This window comes from Mytilus californianus, unplaced genomic scaffold, assembly GCF_021869535.1.
Source record: "Mytilus californianus isolate M0D057914Y unplaced genomic scaffold, xbMytCali1.0.p SCAF_14, whole genome shotgun sequence".
In the NCBI taxonomy this organism is placed as follows: domain Eukaryota; kingdom Metazoa; phylum Mollusca; class Bivalvia; order Mytilida; family Mytilidae; genus Mytilus; species Mytilus californianus.
The window spans coordinates 10,913,450-10,935,742 of record NW_026262626.1 but is presented as its reverse complement, the minus strand read 5'-3'; the positions used below and the strand labels follow the sequence as shown (position 1 = coordinate 10,935,742).

General features: G+C 32.3%; 1 protein-coding gene across 1 annotated transcript in view; it reads right to left on the bottom strand.

Moving 5' to 3' along the window:
- Nucleotides 1–22,293, bottom strand: part of LOC127724201 (prefoldin subunit 3-like) — a 48,825-nt gene that overhangs the window by 21,324 nt on the left and 5,208 nt on the right. The gene's annotated exons all lie outside the window — the stretch shown is intronic.

Genomic DNA, 22,293 nt, shown 5'->3' with positions numbered 1-22,293 from the left:
AATCTAAATACACTGTTAGATTCGGCATAACAAATAAATAAATGTGATCAAAAATTTTACAAATCTAATGCGCCATACTGTGCAATTAAAGATAACTTCTTGAAATTTTTCAATATTTGAAATTTGAAAAAAAATAATATTTGAAGAATAATTCTTTTTAATTTCTGAAATCTGAAATGAGAAAAAATTGACCCCCCACAATTTCTTTTTATCCCCCCCCCCCCCCACCTTTTCTCCCCCAAAAAATTCTTTCCCTCAAGATATAGTCATAATCTCAATTCAAATTTCCAATGGAGTTGGCAACCATAATTACCCATTTAAATTTACCATAGTGCTAACTTAATCTATTTTATAATAGAATTAAAAATATAGTGTCAAATCTTTCATATGGATTTTTTTGTAAAAAAAAAAGATGCAACATTTGCAGATATTTTTACTGGTCTTCCTTTATAAATATGCATTTCTTTAAACATAATTTAAAAGCAGTGTAAGGGAAGTAACTAAAACGTTGTATTTGGATTACCTCCCTTACACTGTTTTAAATTATCTTTATTGTTCATTAACCATTACTTTATACATAATTTAAAAGCAGTGTAAGGGAGATAATTTCAATGATGTATTTGATTTATCTCCCTTACACTGCTTTAAATTATGTTTTGTACTAAAGTATTTGTCCATTAACCAGGACAACCTTGTTTTTCCCCCTTTTTTGCCCCTAATTCCTAAACGGTTTGAGCCATAACCCCCCAAAGCAAATCCTTACCATCCCTTTGTGGTATGGAAACTTGTAGTATAATTTCAGAGAGATCCATACACCGTTGCACAGTTATTGTCTGGAAACTAGAAAATGCTTATTTTTTGCCCCTTTTTGGCCCCTAATTCCTTAACTGTTGGTACCATAACCCCCAAAATCAATCCCAACCTTCCTTTTGTGGTATTTAACCTTATGGTCAAATTTCAAAAAGATCCATTCACTTAAACTAAAGTTAGAGTGCGAAAACCAATGTGTATTCGGACGACGACGCCGGACGACGACGACGACGACGACGACGACGCCAACGTCATACCAATATACGACCACAAAATTTTTTTGCGGTCGTATAAAAACCTTTCTTTTGGTGTATAGAACATTAAAATAACTTGATGCATATTCTGACAATAAACAATCAAAGTTAGAAATACAATTTATATGTTTTGTCTACGGACAAGACATTTTATTGATATTTAATTAAATGCATCATTAAAACTTAATTTTGACATAGTTGAATATGTTCTCTTGACAAAATAACATACATTTTATCATGTTTATCTATCAAATGATGCTGAACCTCGAGGAAATTGGAAACAAATACATTGTGATAATGTCTACGGACAAGACATTTTATTGATATTTAATTAAATGCATTAAAAAGATATTTGTTAAAATTAAGATTAAGTTACCCATATAATTTTAAGCTGTGTTTTTTAATTTTTGGAAAATATAAAAATGTACCCAAGATTCTTTACATATCTCAAAATTTTATTGATTAAGCAAAAATGAAGACACATTCTTTCAACTGAAATCCATAAGTCTGACTGTTTAACAATCAAGCTTTTGTTAAAACTCAATTTTGACATAGTTGAATGTGTTCTCTTGAAAAAATAACATACATTTTATCTGTCAAATGAGGCTGAACTCAAGGAAATTGGAAACAAATAGATTGCGGTAATGTCTACGGACAAGACAATTTCAGTTGAATAAACAATCTGTTAGAAATAATTGTGATTGTATTTATGTTGAAAATACTGAGTTTTAATGTGTTCAAAGAACTTTCATCACCTATAAATTAGATTTAAGTTCCTAAGTAGACAAACAATTGAATTTAATACTTGTTATGTACAAGTGTCTTGTCCGTAGACACTTCCTCATCTGCTGGTAATCCTAAAATGCAAAAGATAAAGTCAGAGAGAGAGAAATACTATTTCTTCATTTGATTAAGTTTATCTTTTAAGTTGTGAAGAAACTGGAATACTAATATTGAAGTAAAATAAGGTATGCTTTTTATGACTGACAATTTGCCACTTTTTAAAATCCACTCCTGTAAAGTAATTTTACAAAAAATGAGAACAGTTAAATAACCATTAATTAATCAAAAATAATACATTTCTAAGTTTAAACAACACATAGGAACAATTTAGATCCATAAAGCCAAGCAATATTGATATAAAGTCATGTCTACGGACAAGACATGTGTCTATGGACAAGACATTCTGACATTTTTTTCAAATTCTTCCTCTATTAAAAGATGGTAGAAATTAATGTTTGTAGTGTTTTCATATCTACAAAAGAGCAGGAACTTAGCAATGCAACATTTATGTTATTACACTTCAAGTTTACTAGGAAATGCATGTCTACGGACAAGACATTTTTTCACTTTATTTGTATATCCATTTTAGATGGCATATATCTCCAGCTAGGGTACTGTAATATAGATATATGAGGTAGTTGTTGCTAATTCATATACAAGAAGAGAAAACAAAACACATAATAGCATAAATTTCATTTATTTTTCTCTTTTATTACTACACTATACAAGGGAAAAACAAAAATACAAAATTGTATAACGAACGCATAGTATTCCACTTTTTAACTTTGTAACCACTGAAGATTTTTCGTTGCAACAACCAGCAAAAGAAAGATGAATAAATTGTCTATAACAGTGAACCAATAATGTAGTTCAAATTAGGTTCACTTATTAACTATCAATTTATAAAAACAGTGTATTTTTAAATGAAACAACATAACGTGAAATTTTGCCCATTTTTAGCGTGTATTTAGTGGGTTTTTTTCAAAATGGTCACACATATACATGATATTTGATATGCATTGTGAAGCCCTATATTCTTTCCTTCAGTTCAAAGATGTAATACTTAAATTAAGTTCATCTTCTTGTCTATAGAAGCCTATAACATAGACCTAATATGAAATGTACATCTGATTGTGGCTAGGCCGATTGTTCCACTACTAAATTGTCTATTCTACTTACTAGTACACTTGGTACAATCAAAAACCTGATAATAAATTGTTCAAATAAGGCCTTTGAAAATAGTGGAATTAATTACTTTTGGAGTGTCAAAAACTCATTGGAAGTACTTGATAAATTACATGCATATATTGGTGATTTTGAATCTGTTCAAAGTTTTGATTTTCTACCCTATATACCACTTTGCCTCATATTCTTATTAAGAAAAAATTCACACACCTAATTAAATGGGCATTTAAAAAGTCGGAATGCGAATACATATGTTCAAACTCTTTTTGGTCATTTTTTAGTAGCAACAAACAAAAGAACTATGTCAATTGGACATGCTTTGATACTATATCTGCCCTTGAATTTTTACTTGATAACATTTTTGTTCGCTTTGGAGATTCCGTATATCGTCAAGTTATCGGAATTCCAATGGGAACTAACTGTGCACCACTTATTGCGGACCTGTTTTTGTATTGTTATGAGTTACAATTTATGACTAAAATCAGCAAAGACCCATCGAAACAACATCCAAACAAAAATTTAACAATACTTTTAGATATTTGGATGATATATTGGCTCTCAATAATGACGACTTCAGTATGTATACTAAAGAAATTTATCCTATTGAACTTACTTTAAATAAAGCTAATACTAACAATGACCACTGTCCTTTCCTCGATCTTGATATCTATATCATTAACGGGAAGCTTAATACAAAAATTTATGATAAAAGAGATGATTTTTCATTTCCTATCGTTAATTATCCATTTTTAGATGGTGACGTTCCCTTGTCACCATCTTATGGTGTTTATATATCTCAACTTGTACGATTCGCTCATGTATGTAACAACGTATTAGATTTTAGCAAGAGAAATTTATGTATTACTGAAAAATTATTACACCAGGGTTTTCGATATCATAAACTAGTCAAAACATTTACTAAATTTTATCATCGGTACAAGGACATCATTCGTAAATATAACTCAACATGCAGACATCTTATACGTTCGGGTATTTCACATCCAATCTTTTATGGTAATATTCTTTACAAAGCACAAAAATGTCAGTATTCACCTCAAAAGCTAACAAAACCTTTAAACAGACTTATTAAGAAGGGATATAGTTACGATACTGTTGTCAGGTCATTAAAGATTGCATATTTTGGCTTTAATATTGATTCACTTATAGGGTCTTTGCATCGGAATAAAACACATTTATTCTAAAACCAGTTGTTGGCATGACACGGGTTATGTTTTTCTCATATATTTTATGACGGTATAATAATAAACCCCTAACAGGAGAGATTGTGCCTGATATTCATATGATGAAGACATAATCTTTCAATCAGTTTAATTGAGGTCTGGAGCTGGCATGTCAGTAACTGCTAGTAATCTGTTGTTATTTATGTATTATTGTCATTTTGTTTATTTTCTTTTGTTTCCTATTCTGACATCGGACTTCTCTTATACTGAGTTTCACTGTGCGTACTGTTGTGCGTTTGTTTTTACTACATTGGCTAGAGGTATAGGGGGAGGGTCGAGATCTCAAAAAACATGTTTAATCCCGCCGCATTTTTGCGCCTGTCCCAAGTCAGGAGCCTCTGGCCTTTGTTAGTCTTGTATCATTTTTTAATTTTAGTTTCCTGTGTATAATTTGGAGTTTAGTATGACGTCCATTATCACTGAACTAGTATACATATTTGTTTAGGGGCCAGCTGAAGGACGCCTCCGGGTGCGGGAGTTTCTCACTGCATTGAAGACCCATTGGTGGCCTTCGGCTATTGTCTGCTCTATGGTCGGGTCGTTGTCTCTTTGACACATTCCCCATTTCCATTCTCAATTTTACATTACCTCTTTAGCAAGAATATCAATGTCAAGGTTATATGAAATACATTTTAGAAAAACATACATTCTTGCATTAAATCCACATACTGAATATTGGTGAACTGTCAAAAATTAACTACTAAAGTACAGATATTTTTTACAAATCTATCCCTCATATATGTCTTCTGTGTTCACATGAGTTATCATTGATATGGTCATAATTATAACTGTTAACAAAACCTTGAATTTTTTTTAAATACTTAGGATTTTCTATCCCAAGAATAGATTACCGTAGCTGTAAATTGTGGGTCCTCATTCTTCAACTTTGTTCTTTATTTGGCCTTTTAACTTTTTTTATTTGAGCATCACTAATGAGTCTTTTGTAGACAAAATGCGGGTCTGGCATACCAAATAGCCTGGTATGTAAGATGAGTCAATGTTGGTTGAATTTAATACCTAATGTGCGAGACCCTCATGGGAGTCAAGGTTAAAACTGTTGACAACAAAATTAATCATCAAACACAGTTCAGAGAAAAGAAAAAGAAAAAAAGTTTTCACTTTCAATGGAAATAATTAACTAGAATACAGATGCTGAATGTCTGGGATACATTTCTGATTACCAAGTAAGATGGAATTTTATGTTAAATTAAACCTTTAAAATCAAAGTCTTACAACAAGTATTAGAAAAACTGGACCAACAGGCAACTTACAATATAATCCATTGCATTAAACCATTATGCAATAGCGATTACCATAATTGATATTTACCAGTAGTAGTACACAATGACCTTTTCTCAATATGAATATGATAAAATCAATAGATAAAGTAAATAACAACATACCTATTTGAAATAGTTAGAAAATTTAATGTTTAACAATTAATTTCATGATTGTGCAATTAATGATGTTATAGTAATGTGTTATAACTTATACAATATGATTTCATGAAAAATGTTGATCCTCTTAGGGTGCTCCTTTTTACCTTTACATAAATGACTCATACATGCAAATGGGCCCCCTAAACCATACTAATTGTTTTAGGTCCCTTACCCAACTATATATCTTTTGGGGGTCCCTGAATTAGCACACTACATTTCAAGAATCCGTTAACATGCTATTTTTTCAAGTCCCTCACTCAACTTACTTTTCAGGTGTCAATTAATTAACACACTACTTTTTCAAGGTCCTTGAACAAACTTTTTTTGGTGATGAAGTGATTTTTCAATTATTCAATTCTTTTCAATAAATTATGTACAAATTAAATGTTCTTAACCTTGAAATACACTAAAATACATTATTATCAGCATTATTTACTAATGGTATCTGATTGCAATAAAATTATCTATAGTCTATTTAGTCATTCACATGACAAGGGAAGTAGAATAGGGCAGCCATACTTGATATTGAATAGAACAAAATGGCTTTTTTCTAAATCTATTTAAAAAGGACAGACTCCAGTAAGTTGTAGCATTTGTGAAACAGACAAAAATGACTTCCAAATGCTTAGACTGTGATTTACTTATGTGCACCAAGTGTCGTGATAAAGTTCATCTAAAATTTAAAAATGCAAAAGACCACAGAATTGTGGATATAAAGGACATTGGGCTGTTTCCTCAAGAAATGGATTTCACTAGTATCAAATGCAAATATCACACTGGACAAAACTCTTGCTTGTTTTGTGAGTCATGTAACCAGTTAGTTTGTCCTCTTTGCATCTCCAAGACACACAATGGACATGGCTTGCAAGAGATAAGTAAAAGCTATGAAATCAAACTCGATAGGCTGAAACAAACACAAATCAAAGTTCAATCAAATTTGAAAAAGTTGAACAGTTTAAATGCGAAAATAGAAGAGATGCAAAAATCTGGAAAAGAACAGTGCAAAGACACTAAAGAGAAAATTCAAACTCAAAACATAGCTCTAAAAAAAGCAGTTGACCAATTCATCGATAGAACGGAAAAAGAGCTGGAGGGAAATATAACTAAGCACCAGAAATCCATTTAAAAACTACAAACTAAAACAAATCAAGTAAAAAAGAAAATTGAAGATCAAATTTCCACATTAGAAGACATCATAACTGCAGAGGATGCTGCTAAAGTATTCTCTGGAGGTGAAAAATTTGAACAGTCAACATAAAAAATGGAACTACCGTTACTGATCATAAATGATATCCCAACATTTTATTCAGGGGAAATAACTCAAAAGGTTTTTGGCTCTCTACAACACTAAATATCAATAAAAATGGCTATTTCTAAACAATTTCTTACTGGATTACCCAGGATTGAAAATATATCAGTTTGCTCTGATGATTCCATATTGATCAGTTCAAGTGATAAGCTTGGTATCTTAACTAAAGTTAAACCTGAAAAAGGAAATCTGATGGTAATACATGCAATAGAAATACAAGTACATGGCATGGCAATTACTCAATCTCAAGACTTGCTCTTATCTACCACTGGCTCCACACTTCAACTAGTAAATGACAAAACTGGTAAAATAACAAAAACAAAATTCAATTTGCGCCATTACTAATTATAGATATCCATATAACTAGAAATAACAAAGTCATTGTAGGAGCAATTTCAGAAAAAGCATTTCACCCAGGAAGAAGCTGCATCATAATCATGAACACAAAAGGAGAACATGAAGCTATATATGAATATGACAAGAACAATACACCTATCTTCAATTTTCCTGGGAAAATAAAAAGTACAAGTGATGGCAGGATATGTGTTTTTGGATGTTGTTTTGCCTGATATTGATGGTGAGGGCCAAATTGTGGTATTTAATCCAGAGGGAAATATCATTCAGATCTATACAGAATATAAAAAAAACAACAGCTCTGACAAAAAATTCAAACCAAATGATTTGGAATTACGCCTTTAGACAATATTATAGTTATAGACTTCAAAATATTCCACATTTTGAATAGTTCGGGGCACTTTATAACTCACTATGATACAACCAACATTGGTATCACATGTCCGCTTTCTATGTGTTTCAGCACAGAAGGAGTACTCTACATTGGATCAAATCCCCTTTAAATTACATAGTGAACATATCTGAATCTAGAGAACACTTGATCAATTGAAAAAGCTATATATTTTGTAAATATTAAATATTTCATCTCCTAAAAATAACTCAGGTAGCAAGTCGAACGTTAGTATACTTAGCATTTGGTAATAGTCGCTATGCGGCCTTTTTTCTTTAGAAATGAATAAAAACATACAACTATATATTCCAACAACTAAAGGAAAACTTGCAATGGACTGGGCTTCTGATCTATCAAAAAGGATAGCCAGTATTTATTTCCATACCTAAAAAATCCTTATTAAGCTGCAGATATCTGAGGTAAATGACATTAGCAAGGGTGACTCATTGTTTTGTGAAAAATAATTGACATACTATTTGATATGAAGCTTTGATATAAAACCTTAAACCATATGCATAAGAACGCTTTCAAAATTGTAACCATATATATATACACAGCAACAAAACAATACAAACATATACCATGAGCACCTGTATCATAAGTATATTAGACAACTGTATCCCTTATTTTACCCATATAAGTCCATATCCCTTATTTTACCCATATAAGTCCATATCCCTTATTTTACCCATATAAGTCCATATCCCTTATTTTACCCATATAAGTCCATAACTATTTAAACCAAACAAATTCTAAAATTAGTCAAGTAGCATTATAAATAGTCTGTTTTGCTTACATTTAAGTAGATAAGGTTTCATAACTCCAATTACAATTTAGAAAATTATCAAAATCTAAAGTTAAATTGTATTATGACACTTAACATTTTGTAAAAGTTTCATAAAGAATTGTTACAAAAAAACTTGAAAAGTGTTATCATGAAAGAATTTTTAGCAGTTGAATCATTATTCATTTAATATAAAACAATGAGATTTGGTATGATTGCCAATGAGACAACTATCCAACAGGCCCGAGAACACAGTTATTTCGTAGTGCATTTCTTTTAGACAATAAATTCAAATTAAAAAAATCGCACCTGCTCTATCTCAAAAAGATTTTTACAGTGTAGTGTACTACTATTGATACAAATAATATCAAAATTATAGAAACTTCTACCAGCTCTAACTCAAAATATTGACAATTCTGTGTTAAGGGGGGCTAAACTTCAGTTTGACAGCTTCCGACATTCTAATTTTTGACCTTTTTTAACTGGACCAAATCACTACTTAACATAAAGATTCAGCACCCAAATTTTTTTAACATGTAATTTCATCCCCTTACTTAATATTTCATGCATAAAATATCAAGAAATAAATTGGGAAAGTGTATCAAAAAAAAATGCAAGTTATACACTGTTCACACTAGGGACTATATTCGTAGACAACGAAAACCAAAGGACGATAACTGTGTCCTTGGACCTAATAGGATAGAAAGACTTGACCAATTTTAATAAAACTTTGCATGACCTAAGCTTAGGCAATTTTAAGATGGTTGGCCAAGTTTCATGGCCATAGGATATATATTATAGAAACTAGGGCCATTTTAATATTGAAATTTGGATGTTTATTTTTGACGTTTAAATCAAATATTTTCAACTGTCAAGATTTTGGCCTAAAAAATTTAAATATTGCAAAAATTTGCTTTTTAAATACTCTTGAATTTAATATAATAAGTATTAAAAGCAACGGAATACTCATTTGATTTATCTGATTTATTACAGTTATTCAAAAGTCAAATTTATATGAGCCTGTGCCTGAAAATAGAGATTTTCGAATTAAGGGAAGCCTTACATAAACATGCATTTTTTTCAACCAATTTGAAGTTTTTGAAGGTTTTTAACCATACATTATTCTTCCATATATATTAAATGTACTTTAAATGTAAAGAAAAGTTACAAAAAGCATACCACATGAGTATAAAATGGTCTTAGGCCATGTAAGACTGAGAATTATTTAGAGTCGATTTAGGCCGTAGCCCATATTTACATATAAAAATGCACACAGAGGCTATAAGGAAGTGAAATTTGTTACTTTTTGCTCATTTTTATGCTAAGATGTCATGATACAAGAAGTCTAATTGCAAAAGGACTCTTGAATTCAACTTTTTTTTGCAGACAGTATGGTCTGATGACCAGTTTTTCACTTTTCAATGGAAAACTTGCATGTAGTTTTAGTCTCATTTGGCATATATTTGAACCACTTACTATCCTAAAGAAGAAAATTATGGTAGCATATGAAATGAATAGGGTGTACTGATCATTGTAAAGTGTTTTTTTTACAGATTTAGTGAAATATTTGTGACGGACTACAGATTTTATGTACAAAGCTCTTCACATTTCACATACATCAAACAGGCCGTTTAACCAGGGACATAAATACAAATATTCTGTCCATTTTTTCTGTGATAATCTACTTTTCTCTAGATTCCGAGTTCACAAATGGTTAATTAAATTTGATTTAAGCATAGAAACACAAATATCAGGAACATAAAAAGCTGTCAGATAGAAAGTCAGCACGGCTCTTAGGCATAAAATGGAAACTGCTTTAAAATGCTTATTTTAGCCGTATAATGCCAAAATGGGACATTTTAACAGAATTTCTGTCAAACAAAGATGTAAATCCTTTACTTTTATTGAGTTTGACAAATTGAAACCAGAAAACCATTCAGGAAAGTTGCCAAAGTACAGAATCTACATTTACGGAATTCATCTCTTAGGCCCGAGAACACAGTTATTTCGTAGTGCATTTCTTTTAGACAATAAATTCAAATTAAAAAAATCGCACCTGCTCTATCTCAAAAAGATTTTTACAGTGTAGTGTACTACTATTGATACAAATAATATCAAAATTATAGAAACTTCTACCAGCTCTAACTCAAAATATTGACAATTCTGTGTTAAGGGGGGCTAAACTTCAGTTTGACAGCTTCCGACATTCTAATTTTTGACCTTTTTTAACTGGACCAAATCACTACTTAACATAAAGATTCAGCACCCAAATTTTTTTAACATGTAATTTCATCCCCTTACTTAATATTTCATGCATAAAATATCAAGAAATAAATTGGGAAAGTGTATCAAAAAAAAATGCAAGTTATACACTGTTCACACTAGGGACTATATTCGTAGACAACGAAAACCAAAGGACGATAACTGTGTCCTTGGACCAACAGGGTGTAAATGAAGAAGCAACTTTAGGTCACTGAATGGCCTTCAACAATGAGCAAAACCCATACCATATAATCAGTTATAAGGCCAATTAAAATTAATTGATAGATTTTCATCCCCGCCCGCCCCTCTGAAATCGTCCTGCCCCGAAATTTTTTATTTTTTAAAATTTACGATATCCGGATTTTGTTCATTTCCGTTATCGGTAACTGCCGATAAATACGTTTCATTCTGTCACGGAATAGAAGTTCCTTCATAATATAAGTTCCAAAAGCAATAAATATTCTGGAATATTATTTCCACAGGAATAAATATTATAGTATATGTTCCTAACGGAATAAATGGTATAGAATATTTGTTCCAACAGGAAAAGATATTATGACATTGTTTATAACAAAGTTTCCAGTGGAACTTCTGTTAGGCAGAACAAATAAACATTGACACGCAACTTACAATATAATCCATTGCATTAAACCATTAAGCACTAGCGATTACCATACTTGATATTTACCAGTAGTAGTACACAATGACCTTTTCTCAATATGAATATACAATATAATTTCATGAAAAATGTTGATCCTCTTAGGGTGCTCCTTTTTACCTTTACATAAATGACTCATACATGCAAATGGGCCCCCTAAACAAGGGTTTAAGCTAGGATTTTGAGGGCTTTAGTCACTTTTGCGCGGGATGAAAATCAACCTTATTTTGGGTAGCAGCAAGGGACCTAGGATGTATATTACTATCTATACATCTTTGTCAGACTTTGTCTTTGAAGGACATAGGCATACTAGGCAGTTACTGCCAATTTGACTGATGTGGCACTTTAATATGAAGATTAGGATATAAGATCTAGAAATCTAGTTCACAATTTCACATCAGTTAGTTTCAGTATCTACATTTTAGTGTCTTTAAATTCATAAGAATACTTTCACGCATGCGCAGTTCATAGTAAAGGAAGCACCTGTTTGACTCGTGAAAACATTTCTGAATGTTATGAATAAAGTTCTTTTTAATCAAAATTGTCGAAAGTTTTTGATTAAAAGTTATATCAAATATGACGAAAATACGTTCATTTGACGAAACTACAACAAGCGAACTGCAAATTGTGATCGTTTGAGAAATATTGAAATTAAAATGTGAACTGTTCGAGGGAAAACTCAAATGACGAAACTACGACAAACTAACTGCAAATTGTGCTCGTTTGATAAATATTGAAATTGAAATGTCGACTGACTGATTTTACTGGGGAAAATAATTATATTGATGATCAATTTTGAGGTTGATAAATAATTAACGGATTAGTGACCCATCCAATGGCGATAAGCGGATTATCTGTAATCACAACTTATAACACCTGTTGTAAATGTTAATTAGCTGAGGGTCATAAACTTGTCAGAAACAATAAGACAGGTAGAATTATAGTATTTTCGCATACTCTTTCCAAATTTAAGTGACGAAATTGATTTGGAATACTTTCGTCATTTTGAAAACCATTTCGTAAATGACGAAAATGACGACAGCTAGCAAAATCACTGCCTAAACCATACTAATTGTTTTAGGTCCCTTACCCAACTATCTTTTCGGGGGTCCCTGAATTAGCACACTACATTTCAAGAATCTGTTAACATGCTATTTTTTCAAGTCCCTCACCCAACTTACTTTTCAGGTGTCAATTAATTAACACACTACTTTTTCAAGGTCCTTGAACACACTTTTTTTTTGGTGATGAAGTGATCTTTGAATTATTCAATTCTTTTCAATAAATTAAGTACAAATTAAATGTTCTTAACCTTGAAATACACTAAACAAATAAACGTTGACAATTCTAAACTTCCTGTTTCATATTTGGTTTTCGTATTTCTTCGAGTAATATAAATCGACATATTCTTCTGCTCAATGATGACTACATTATCTTCTGATAATATAAATTGATTACTAGAAGGGGGTTATGAGTAATAGGAGGTGTCAAAGAACGCTTATCGTGGTATGTGAAAAATTTCAGTTATTAGAAAACCGTGGATTTTTTTATTTATACAATGACTTGTGTCCGAAAATTCAGACTGAATGATATCCAAAGCGCAAGAATTGTGGAACACATTGGTACACAAAAATGACTGGAATAAAGTAATTGACACAAACACGAACTTGTGCGATAAATTACCATATATTGAGTACAAAGAGTCGGCCAATGTACAAAATATATTATAGCAAGCCCTTAGATTTACCCCAATGCTGTCGTTTTTGTTGACAAACAGCAAACACCCTCTGTCCCTAGCCCCTCAATAGTCATTAAACAACTGTTTCGTTTTGGTTCAGTTCATGTTTTACATTGTAATTATATTTGCACCTTGCATAAGAATCTTTAAAGCATCAACCCTTGTATTTACAACACAGTTTGATTTTTCATTTCACTCTGTACTCTTAATATTTGTGTTGCATACCTATGCATATGCTTCATTTTATGGGCACTACAAATCATAGCTAAGAAAGCAAAATGAATGTCATCTAGGTGGTCTAAAAGAGAATATTTTTTTAAAAATAGGTTTCTAAAGCAGCAATGACATGTAAAACAGTTTTTGCCAATCAGAAATATTAATTTAAGAATTTGAAAAATAATGTAAATGTCCTTATATACTTGATATAAGCTTATTATTACCCTTGTATATGAACAAAACGTCACAAAAGGGTAAACAGAGGAAATAATAAAATGCTTCGCTGAGCGCAGCCTGATACGGCCGCTCAGGACGAACCCTAAATAATTGGGGCAAATTTGGACACAATATTCAAGCTTGATACTATCTGAATTTAGATTGTGATCAAATTTTTGACATTATATAGGTTTCTGACACAAAATAAATGTGGTCAAAGATCTTACAAATCTAATGCGCAATACTGTGCAATTGAAGATTTCTCCTTGAAATAAAAATTTGAAATTTGAAAAATTTTGAAAAAAAAAATATGAACCCCTTAAAAAAATAGGACCCCCCCCAACTTTTTGATCCCCCCCTTGGAGCAGTAACCATCAAACTCAATCCCAGTCTTTCCTTTGTAGTATGGAACCTTGTAGTACAATTTTAGAGAGATCCATACACTAAAACACAAGTTATTGTCTGGAAACTAGAAAAATGCTTGTTTTTGGCCCTTTTTGTTGCCCCTAATTTAAGTCAATTACCCCCAAAGTCAATCCCAGCCTTCCCTTTGTGATATGGAACCTTGTCATATAATGTCAGAGAGATCCATACACTTAAACACAAGTTATTGTTCGGAAACTACAAAAATGCTTGTTTTTGGCCCTTAACCCCAAAAATGAATCCCAACCTTCTACTTGTGGTATTAAAATTGTGGTACAATTTCAGAGCAATCGAAATACTTATACACAAGTTATTATCATGAAACTAGAAAAATGATTGTCTTGGGCCCCTTTTGGGCCCCTAATTCCTAAACGGTTGGGACCATCATCCCCAAAATCAATCCCAATTTTCCTTTTGTGGTATTGAACCTTCTTAAAAAATTTCATAGAGATCCATTCACTTAAACTCAAGTTATTGTCCGGAAACCAAATGTGTAAATGGGCGTATAAAAAGGAAATCTGAAGGTGATACACGGGATAGAAATACATGCATATGGCATGGCAATTACTCAATCTCAAAACTTGCTCTTACCTACCACTGGCTCCACACTTCAACTAGTAAATGACAAAACTGGTAAAATAACAGAAACAAATTTCAATGTTGGGCCATTACTAATTATGGGTGTCCATATAACTAGAAATAACAAAGTCATTGTAGGAGCAATTTCAGAAAAAGCATTTCACCCAGGAAGAAGCTGCATCATAATCATGAACACAAAAGTAGAATATGAAGCTATATATGAATATGACAAGAACAATACACCTATCTTCAATTTTCCTGGGAGAATAAAAACTACAAAGAATGGCAGGATATGTGTCTTGGATGTTGTTTTTCACGATGGTGAGGGCCAAATTGTGGTATTAAATCAAGAAGGAAGTATCATTCAAGTCTATAAAGGACATAAAAAAATCAACAGCCCTGACAAAAAATTCAAACCAACTGATTTTGCAGTTACATCTTTAGATGATATTAGAGTTATAGACTTGAACATATTCCACATTTTGAATAGTTCGGGGCACTATATAACCCACAATGATACAACCAACATAGGTATTGTATGTCCATTTTCTATGTGTTTCAGCACAAGAGGACTACTCTACATTGGATCAAAATTCCAAAAAGGATCAAATTGCAAAGATAACCTGTACATAGTGAACATATCTAAATCAAGAGAACACTGGATCAATTGAAAGCTAAACTATTACTGCTATAGTTAACAAATCATAATACCACAGAAGACTTTCTGCACTTAAATATGTATGTAAATATTTAAGATTTCTATATACTTTTGTTACCAATTTATGCCCTTAAACCTTCCACCATCCAAGTTAACCAGCGTTAAAGCTAGGATTTTGAGGGCTTTAGTCTCTTTTGAATGATCAGAAAATCAACTTTTCTTGGGTAGCAGCTTAACATGATAGTACTAAAGTAGTTATTGCATAGGATTAAATACATGAAAAATGAGCATTTTTTTCCAGTTTTTCATTAGTATACAAATAAAAATATAACAATACAGCTGTTTTTCTTCAAAAGATACATATTGTATGTTTTTGTTTTGATTGGTATGTCTCACAACAGGGACTAACATAATGAATCTATTGGTCAATGTTTTTGTCCTTATAATGAGCTTATGGTCTTTAATTATATGCTGAAGAACAGAGAAAATGTTTTAAAATAAAAAATAAAGAATAGAGAAAAAAGGGCAAAATAAATGGAGAATGTGTCCATGGGACACAGATGATGCCCCCCACCCCCTTTGCATATAACGTTATAATGGGGCATAGCTCAAGAACTGTAAAAGTGACGCCACCCAAATTCGAACTTGATCTGCTTGATCTGTGTTCTGTAGTAATAAGCATTGTGTACAAGTTTCATAACATTTGGTTGAGGCAAAATAAAGTTAGAGAACAGAAACCAATTTTGGGACGTACTTACTTACGCACATACAGATGGACAAGGTAACACTTAATGCCCCCTCTAGTGATGACGGGGGAAAAAAAATTAAGAAGCAAATAATACCATCAGTTTTCTTAAAAGGAACTTAAACATCTCCAAAAAGTCTATAAAAAAGAATAAAATGCTCCGCAGGGCGCAGCTTGATACGACCGCAGAGGTCGAACCCTGAACAGTTGGGGCAAGTATGGACACAACATTCAAGCTTGATACAGCTCTGAATTTGGATTGTGATTAAATATTTGACACAGCATAGGTTTCTGACACAGAATGAATGTGGTCTAAGAACTTAAAAATTTTAAATTGGACATTCAACTATTATGGTCCAATATCCAAAATCTAAATACATGGTTAGATTCAGCATATCAAAGAACCCCAAGAATTCAATTTTTGATGAAATCAAACAAAGTTTAATTTTGGACCCTTTTGACCTCAATGTGGACTAAGTTGATAATGGGGCCCAAAAATCAAAAATCTAAATACATGGTTAGATTCAGCATATCAAAGAACCCATATATTCAATTTTTGTTGAAATCAAACAAAGTTTAATTTTGGACCCCGATTTGGACCAACTTGAAAACTGGGCCCATAATCAAAAATCTAAATACATGTTTAGATTCAGCATATCAAAGAATCCTAAGAATTCAATTTTTGTTAAAATCAAACTAAGTTTAATTTTGGACCCTTTGGACCTTAATGTAGACCAATTTGAAAACAGAACCAAAAATTAAGAATCTAAATACACGGTTAGATTCGGCATATCAAAGAACCCCAATAATTCAATTTTTGATGAAATCAAACAAAGTTTAATTTTGGACCCTTTGGACCTCAATGTGGACCAATTTAAAAACGGGGCCCAAAATCCAAAAACTTAATACACAGTTAGAATCAGCATATTAAAGAACCCCAAGAATTCAAGAATAAAACCCCATTGAAATTGGTCAAGAAATAAGCAATTTATACGAAGTATCTTCTTTTGTACAATACTGTGCAATTGAATATTTCTTGCTATTGCGCAATACTGTACAATTGACAATTTCTTGCTATTGCGCAATATTGTGCTATTGGATATTTCTTGCTATTGCACAATACTGTGCAATTGAAGATTTCTTGCTATTGCGCAATACTGTGCAATTGAAGATTTCTTGCTATTGTGCAATACTGTGCAATTGAAAATTTCTTGCTATTGCACAATACTTATTTTATAATAATTTACACATCCTGTTTGGTGTGTATCTCCTACCATATCGTTATTATTTGCTTTTAAATATAAAACAGAAATAACCAACTTAAAATGGAAAATTTTAAAAGAAAAAAAAAAGGAAAAAAAAAAAAATCCCCCCCCCAAATTTTTTGAACCCCCTTATGATTCATCACCCCCAAACTCAATCCCAGCTTTCCCTTTGTGGTATGGTACCTTGCAGTACAATTTCAGAGAGATCCATACACTTGAACACAAGTTATTGTCTGGAAACTAGAAAAATGCTTATTTTTGGCCCCTTTTTGGCCCCTTATTCCTAAACGTTTTGGGCAATTACCCCCAAAATCAATCCCAGCATTCCCTGTGTGATATGGAACCTTGTGGTACAATTTCAGAGAGATCCATACACTTGAACACAAGTTATTGTCTGGAAACTAGAAAAATGCTTATTTTTGGCCCCTTTTTGGCCCCTTTTTCCTAAACGTTTTGGGCAATTACCCCCAAACTCAATTCCAGCTTTCCCTTTGTGATATGGAACCTTGTAGTACAATTTCAGAAAGATCCATACACTTACACACAAGTTATTGTCATGAAACTAAAAAAATGCTTGTTTTTTGCCCCTTTTTTGGCCACCAATTCCTAATATTTTGAGGCAATTACCCCCAAAATTAATCCCAGCATTCCCTGTGTGATATGGAACCTTGTGGTACAATGTCAGAGAGATCCATACACTAACACACAAGTTATGTCTGGAAGTTACAAAAATGCTTATTTTTGGCCCCTAATTCCTTAACTGTTGGTACCATAACCCCCAAAATCAATCCCAACCTTCCTTTTGTGGTATTGAACCTTATGGTAAAATTTCATAGAGATCCATTCACTTAAACTAAAGTTAGAGTGCGAAAACCAATGTGTCTTCGGACGACGCCAGACGACGACGACGCCAACGTCATACCAATATACGACCAAAAAATTTTCAATTTTTGCGGTCGTATAAAAAGCATACGTGTCCCTTGTCAGACCAACATTGGAATATGCCAGTGCAGTATGGGACCCGTACCAACATAACGACATCCATAGATTGGAAATGGTTCAAAAAAGGACAGCAAGGTATGTTACTAACAGATGTCACAATAGTTCATCTGTTGGTAAAATGCTTGAACATCTAGAATGGACTACCCTACAAGAATGAAGAAAACAGAGCCGATTGTTAATGATGTATAAGCTTAATAACAACTATGTGAAAACTGATACATCAAATAAGCTGATACCAAATGAACGCCCTTCCAGAAATAACAACGAAAAAGCATTAAGAATACCATCATGCGAAACAACAGTCCTGGAGGGGTCATTCTATCCTGGGACAATCAGAGAGTGGAACACCTTGCCCAACTGTAAGGTCTCTGCCCCGAGTCCTGAATCTTTCAAGGCTCAGCTCTATCATTAAATTAAATGACATCTTTTTACTTGCACCTGTTTATAAATTTCACCCAGTTTTTGTTTTTGTTATTAAATTTCAAAATCGTTTTCATGCGCACACTCCAAAAATGTGGCAGGATAGTCAACCAGTTGACGGTGGCCGCTTACTGGAAGAAGAAGAGAGAATAATGGGTGCTAAAAATAAATAATACAGAAAATGATGACCCAAGCCGGCTTCCCTAACCCCCTACTGAGACCTTCTTAACTTTGTATCATAACTCAAAAGACCTCCTAAATCTTTAAGTCCTAATGTCAGAAGTATGTAGACAGATCTTGCATAGGTATTTCAATACCAGAAAAAATTATAATTGAGTTATCTTTCTTGTATTCAGATCTAGTCCTATTTCTTCGGAGGATTATACACAGTAGAAGAGAATACAATTAATGACCGACCATTTTGTTATTTCAATATCAAAAGTGAGCAAGAAAATATTTGTCTGAATTTAATATTTTAAGTCCAATAACTATTTAAACCGAACAAATACTGAAATTAGTCGAGACAAAATGCTCAGCAGGGTGCAGCTAGATACGACCACAGAGGTCGAAACCTGAACAGTTGGGGTAAGTATGGACACTACATTCAAGCTTGATACAGCTCTGAATTTGGATTGTGATTAAATATTTGACACAGCATGTGTTTCTGTCACAGAATGAATGGGATCAAAGAACTAAAAATTTGCAATTGGGATTTTACCTATTGCGTTCCAATATCCAAAATCTACAACACAGTTAGATTCAGCATATCCAAGTACACCAAGAATTTTATTTATCAATGGACCATAATATCCAAGTACACCAAGAATTTTATTTATTATATTATCAATGGACCGTTATATATATCTAAGTACATCAAGAATTTAATTAATTTACTTATTAATGGACAATATTAGCTACGTTTTTAAAGGAGTTCGCTTCATAAAAAATATATATATAGATAAATGATTTTTTTGTGGGCCAGATCAGTCATTGAAATTAAGAATGCCACCAGGAATAACCATTTCGATGACTGGTCTGGCCTACAAAAAAATCATTCTTATACAGGTAAAATGATCGATGATTTACATATATTTCGAACCTATAACAGTTATGTTTATTACAGATTAAATGGGTAACATTCTGTCTGAAGTAGTATATATAGATCATAGTGAATTTTTAGATATTCGATATATTCTCTAGATTATATGCACGTATCCATCAAGGCTTCCAAAACGGTCATATATTCCGGACATTTGTATAATGTCCAGTAAAAGTCCGGCTGGGCAAAGCATGAAACGGTCATCTATTTTTTAGTTTTCAAGGCTTTCTTAAGAGACGGTCATTTCAACATAATTCGCGATCTTTTTGACCCAACCTTTTGCCTTTAACAGCCACACATTTCCGGTCATAAAAGTGACATGATCATTAAGTACTATCTAAACAACCCCTACTTTAATACCTTCTCATTTTAATCAAGGATAATTAGTTGTCCAACAGCTGAAATTTACCTGTTCAGGTGACAGGTAAACTATTTTGAACCGGACATTGATCGGTCTATTCAAAGTTATTTTCTTACATTTCAGCGGTTTGCATCTAATTAATTTAGTCAAAAAGATTTAAATTATCAGAAATATGTTTACAAATATGATTTGATGAAAAAAATAAAAAGGTGAAAATGAAAAATCTTCATAACCACGTTGTTTGAACCAGAGACATGTCTCTGTTAGAACTAGTACACGTGTGCGCAGATGCGCAGGTGTGAAATTTAATTATGCATCCTAATTTCTTCAAAAATGCTTAAATTGTCATTGATACCTTTATCTCACGTTTATTTCGAATATTTTCTTGAAGAAATAACGTAGAAAGAGCTGCTTACACTCATTCATGCTTTGCAAACGTACACGGAATTTACGTATCCGTCTCTTGTCCATGTTTTACCATTGTCAAGATAACATCTGGTAAAAACGAAAGTAAAGTTTTTGACAACGTTATATTTTGCACAAATAAAGAATCTAAGGCAGACTTAAGTACGCTAATGTTGCACACTTCGAATGATGCACTGCCAATTCAACAATTTACGTCAGAACTTCGAATTTGAATCAAAGAAAGTTAAATATCATTTTTTTTAATGTCAATCATTGGGATGGTCAACTCGGCAACTGATTACCATAATTGCCTTTTATTTATTTAGTCTTCTCTTAAGGGATTAAAATCAGAATCATATATAAAATGTCCGGCTGGCTAAAAATAATTTTGGAAGCCCTGGTATCCATGTAGTCAAACCTACATAGGGATCGGATCTTTCCATGTCTTTATTTTGGACAACAGTTGTTATATTTTGTTGGACACTTAAATTTGTGGATAAAGCCTAAAGCCATCCACGAAAAACCACGAAAATTGGTACCCCAAGGGATGAATCTGGACAGAGACTTCCAAACAGTATTTTTAAAACTAAAAGGTCTGCAATAGTTTCTGAGCAGAAGATGAACATGTGTTTTCAACAAGGGTCAATTAGAAATTTGGCAATGTTACATACATGAATATGATCTGGATCAGAATGAAATGTCACTGAAGAGGAATTCCTGTTATCATTTGAATCTGGTAAATCATAAAAGAAAATTGACTATCAAAATGATTGTTGTGTGCTCCCTGAAGAAGTAGCAAATACTTATTCCATAGTTAGAGCGACTAAACCAAACAGCTTGAGTCTTTTTCCCCTGACAATGAAATAATTCTTTTCCACAGAATGAGTAAAATTAAACTGATAATTATGAATAACAGGTAAGGCTTACATATATTTAGTATATTTGTTGCTGACAAAAGGATAAGATAAGATGAGTTATGTCAACATTGCCAATAAAAGTATCAGATTCACGTGGAACAAAGATACACATGATAAAAACGGATATGGGATGAATATAGAAAACAATCTAAAGAATAATGACAGGGTAAATAATATGTATATCAAAGGCATAGTGCACATATAACTAGAAAAATCATTGTCTTTCTTTCTGGCAGTTGTTTGGTAGGTCTTTAAACTATGTCAGGCAGTGCTCATATCTTATATCCAGATTAAAACCTAGTTTGAGTCTCTTAAGAAGCGTGATATAGTAGATTGACAATTCATTATTACATTTGTACAATTTTTACCAAAATGCTTAATTTTAAAACAAAAACTTTATTTTTTTATTTCATTAACAAATTAAAAACTAATAACTGACATATGCAGGCTAAACACTAAGTCTGAACTGGAACACATGTAAGCATTTTCAAACTGCTTTAAAGTTCATGTATCATTTGGAAAATTGTTAACAATATGTTTCAAATTCATTATAAAAGGGAAATAACCCATAAAAATATAAATCAAACAAATTGGTCTAACTTTTGCAGTCAATACCTAATTACTTCAAATTTCACTATTTCATTACTTGCATTCTATACAGGAATGGTATTTGTTGGAATTTTTGTATTTACAAAGTATTTCTTTATTAGGAATAATTCTCAAAAGCATGACATATAATTATAATAAAAATACTGTCACTCGGAAATAATCAGCAGTAA